Here is a 5,264-nt window from a genome sequence, read left to right on the forward strand (position 1 = left end):
CTGGTGGATGGACAGGAAAAGCTCTATAAGTAGCCTGAACATGCTCCAATCTGCCTGAAATTTTACACGTGTGATCAGAGTCCGGCCCTCGTCGCATCCATAGGCCGACATGCAGTCTCGGTCGCAGCGCCGCCTGGTGGACGTGCCTGGATTCGCCGACCAGCAAGGATGCGAGGACCCGTCCAACGCTGCTTGCAGCTTTAATTTATATTAAAGTCTAGTTATAGATTATATCTCCAGGTTCCTGGGTGGAGGCCTATTCCTAGGATCTTCTGAGCTATGAATATATGAACTACATTTCCCATGATTACTTGCATGACAAAACACAGGTGTTTTGCGTTTGGTCTCATTATGAAGTGACGCATTGGCAGAGTTTGTCCTGGATTTTGGATGTTTCTTTGTTTTTAATCTGTTCAGAAAGCGTGTTTCTGTCAGGAACTCATGTGACTGCCTCCTGGTAAGTTTTCTAATAAGATAAAATGCAAATATTAAGAATTTTAATATTTTTCTATTCACTGCAGATGTTTTTTTTCCAGTAAAAGTCCAATAATCTGCATACTTCAGGTTTGAATTCACACCACAGTGCAGTCCTTGTTATTTAACAGTGTAACACATTTCTGTGCAGTTAAAATTTAACCCTCTTAAAACACTTTTAACTTTCTTTAACCTTCTCTGTGTTATGTGTCACTGCAAAGCTGTTGTGTCCATATAAAACTTATATGATCATATACTTACATAAGAGCTTAACTCCACATATACTAATAAAGATGAAAACATTTCAGGACTGTGTTCTGCTGAGTGTTTTATAGATTTTTATGGACTGAATGATGGTGTTTATGTCATCCTGAGGTCACCAACGCATCACTGAACTGCACCGTTGTCCATAAAGTTTAGTGGCCCGTGTGGCTCATCGGTGGCGTTGCCGTGATGACCCATGCAGTGGATGCAGTGAAACGAGTGTTTATCACGTCTGTGTTGCAGGTTATATAATGAGAACAGCCTCACTGAGCCACAACATGCCACCGTCTGTTTCCCCATCAGTCTGCAGCCTCAAACAGCTGATGCACTGCTGAGGACGTGGCGCCCCCTGGTGGTTCAGTAAGTGCTTCCTTCACTACCTGCTGAGGTTCTCTGAGACTGATGTTTGCTTCACCACCTGATCCTCAAATATTTCTTGTTAGGAAGGTGTATAACTCAAAGAAAAGATGCAAAACAACTAAAAAGATGCACAAGAAACGACCATAAAGCCAAATAAAATGATACAAATGCCCACAAATAGACACAAAATAACCACAAAACCAGACTAAATGATATGAAAAGACGACAGAGACTCACAATGACCACAACACGAGTCAAAGTGATCACAGAGATAGAGAATACAACCAAAACAAACAGAAAAAGACCAGAGAGACCCTCAAAACAATTACAGCAAAACACGACAAACTGATTTAAAATTAGCTGGAAGGTACACAAATAATGGACAAGGACACGCAAAAATGACGCATAAAGTGAGACTAAATTATACAAAATAACTGCAAGGGACAGAATGACCACAGTGAGACACAGCGACCACAAAGACAAAAGAAGACAACAAAAACTTGTACATTGACTACAGAGACACAAATTCACTGGAACAAGACACAAAATGATGACAAAAAGACGCAAATTGACCACACAGACACAAAATGATTGGAAAAAGACACAACTTGACCACAAAAAGACACAACTTGACCACAATAAATACACAAACTGATCACAAATTGACCACAAATTGATCACAAATTGACCACAAAAAGACACAAAATGACTAAAAAAAGACAAATTGACCATAAAAGCACACTAAATGACTACAAAATGACACAAACTGATCACAAAAACACACAAAACGACCCTACAGACACAGCTTGGCCAGAAAAAGACACAACTTGGCCACAAAAAGACACAAATTCACTGGAAAAAGATACAATATGACTAAAAAGACAAAAATTGACCATAAAAACACACAAAATGACTACAAAAGACACAAATTAATCACAAAATGACACAAATTGATCACAAATCGATCACAAATTGACCACAAAAAGACACAAATTAACTGCAAAAAGACACAAATTGACCACAAAAGACACAAATTGATCACCAAAAGATGAAAAAAAGACACAAAATGATCACAAAAAGACAGAAATTGACCACAAAAGACACAAATTCATTGGAAAAAGACACAGAGTGACTACAAAAAGACACTCTGACCACAGAGAGGACCCTACTGTGTTCCTCCAGCAGGTAGTTTGGGACAGAAATGGCAGAAAAGCAGCAGATAGAAGTTTTCCTCTCAGTAAATCCGGCTGACCTCTGAGTTGGAGGTTCTGCTGATGGAGGACGTGATCCACGACTCAGACGGACTCAGTGGAGACCAGCTGATCCCACACAGGGAGTCTCTCTGACCGCCGGGTCGTCTCCACGGAGACCGGGAACGTGACGGCGGTCCAGTCGTCTCCACGACGATATCATCGCCACAAACCTCGGAGCTGAACCAGCAGGGAGAGACTCTGACCTTTAGTGACCCCTGAAATCATTCTGAAACGTCCAGAATTATTCATACCCAGACAAACTCTGATTCCTGGTGAATTTAAAGTGGAAGACTAGAACGTTTCTGCAGGCTGGATGTGATACACACTGTTTTTAGCTGTAATTTTAAAACAAATTTACTGTTGTTCACAGATTTTAAATTACAGATAACTAGTAAAATCACAAAAAGTATTAATATACATGTTACCCTGAAAACAAGAAACAAATTAAATAGTGTTCTTACTGAAAATCTGTGTTTTTATGAATGAAAGTTAATTCTTTGGTGGCATTTGACTTTAAAATGAGCAAAAACCAACACAAAACAGAGAAAATATTTGCCAGCATGTGAAAGACAATGGCTATATATTGAGGGTTGAAATAAATAATTTGTTCTTTTGTGACACTTGACTGTAAAATGACAGTATTTTTTAGTGTATTTAAATCAAAATGTCAACATAGAGCTAAGCCAAGCAATCAGTATTTTTAGTGGCACCTTTTTATTATGTTCATGTATGACTTCATGCCTCACTAAAGCTAATGTTTGCTACTGATTTTATCTAAAGAAAGCAGTTAAGCCTTTATCTTAATACAAAGCAGCCTTTCCTTTGACAAAGCTGCAGCTAAAGCTGCAGCTAAAGCTAACTATAGCTGCAGATTTGTTGGCTGCACATTCCAAAGGTTCTACTGGATTGAGATCTGGTGACTGTGGAGGCTGTTGGAGTCCAGTGAACCCATTATCATGTTCAAGAAACCAGTTTGAGATTATTAGAGCTTTGTGACTTGGATCATTATCCTGCTGGAAGTAGCAGCCTGAACCGTTGGTACAAGTCAGGATGGATCCATGCTTTCATATTGTTTACGCCAAATTCAAACCCTACATCTGAATGTTGCAGCTGAAATGGAGACTCCTCAGACCAGGCAATGCTTTTCCAATCTTCTGTTGTCCAGCTTTGGTGAATTGTAGCCTCAGTTTGCTGTTCTTAGCTGACTTGAGTGGCACCTGGTGTGGTCTTCTGCTGCTGTAATCCATCTTCTTCAAGGTTGTAGTGGTTCAGAAATGGTATTCTGCATTCCTCGGTTATTTGAGTTCCTGTTGCCTTTCTATCATCTCTAACCAGTCTGTCCATTCTCCTCTGACCTCTCACATCAACAAGATGTTTTAGTCCACACAACAACATTGGATTTTTTTCTCTTTTTGGGATCATTCTCTGTAAACCAGAGATGGTTGTGTGTGAAAATCCCAGTCGATCAGCAGTTTCTGAAACACTCAGACCAACAACCATGCCATGTTCAAAGTCTCTTAAATCCTCTTTCTTCCTCATTCTGATGCTCAGTTTGAACTCCAGCAAGTTGTCTTGACCACGTCTACATGCCTGAATCCACTGAGTTGCTGCCATGTGATTGGCTCCACAGCACCATTCTGCTTGATTTACATTAAGGGGACAATACAAAACAAAACAAAAACACATTTTACATAAAACTGTTCAGCATGTAAGTGTAGTTTTCACTCTGGTCAGATCACCTTGGCCTTTCGTTAAGGGTTGCTCTAACAGATGGCATCAGGCTGTTGCCTAGTTGTGCTCGTCCACATCTCAGGGTTCTGTATCTACGTCCTGAGTGGGTGGGGGTGAGGTGTGTGTTCAGTGGGTGTCTTATGTCCTGTTCTATTATGTTTGCAGTTCGTATAATGGCCCTGTTGTTTAATTCTGTGAGGTCGGGTGTCATTGTTTTGGAGGCTGTGGTGGTTATGGGTTTGGTTTTGTTTCTAACAGTGAGCATGTTGTAGAAGCAGGTGGAGCAGGACAGGAGGAAGGTCTGGATGATGCTTTGATACGGCAACAGAAGGAGAAGGGGGGGCAATATAAATTCCTTTCAGTTTACGGATGGCCGAGAGTCTCTGGTGGCTTCTTTGGATGTCCATGGTGTGCTGATCAAAGGTGAATTTATTGTCGAGTGTAATCAGCAGCAGTGTGGTGCCATCTTACCTAACAAAGTGGCCGGTGGCTGTACAGGGAGTCCCTGAAGTCTGGACACACAGGAAACCTCATTAACTATCAGTTTTTGCCTCCATAGATTAAATATGGCTTTGTTGAAAGAAGAAAGAGTTGAACTGGTGCTTCTCAGTGGACGTGAAGGATGGATATATGGAAAGATAACAGATGAATTTAATGCACGTCATCCGAGGAGGATTCCACTTGGCTTTTCCACGGTGGTGAAGGTGGTTAAAACGTTTAAAGAAACAGGCAGTGTCATAAACAGACTGGACAACCAAATGTACCAGCTGAAACTAAAGAATCGCTTATGGCTAAAATGCCAACAGATCACTTCCCTATAACTCTATCTTTCCATATGTCCATCCTTTACGTCCACTGAGAAGCACCAGTTCAACTCTTTATTCTTTCAACAAAGCCATATTTATCTGTGGAGGCAAGAAAATGATCATTAATAAGATGTCCAGACTTTAGAGACACTGTGTATATAGTAAAGTGATTCCTGAAGCTGCTCCACCTGCTCTGGATGAAATTTTAATGCATCAGCAGCGACTTTGTGATGCATGAAATGTCTTTTATCCAGTGTCTCCCTCGGCGGCTCTATATGTTTTCCTAAAATAATCCTGAGTTTGCATCTTTAAAGCTTCCAGAGTCAGGAACAAAAACACAAATAAATAAAAAAAAACCACACATTCGCAGCACAGC

Source organism: Amphiprion ocellaris, chromosome 20 (genome assembly GCF_022539595.1).
Source record: "Amphiprion ocellaris isolate individual 3 ecotype Okinawa chromosome 20, ASM2253959v1, whole genome shotgun sequence".
In the NCBI taxonomy this organism is placed as follows: Eukaryota; Metazoa; Chordata; class Actinopteri; family Pomacentridae; genus Amphiprion; species Amphiprion ocellaris.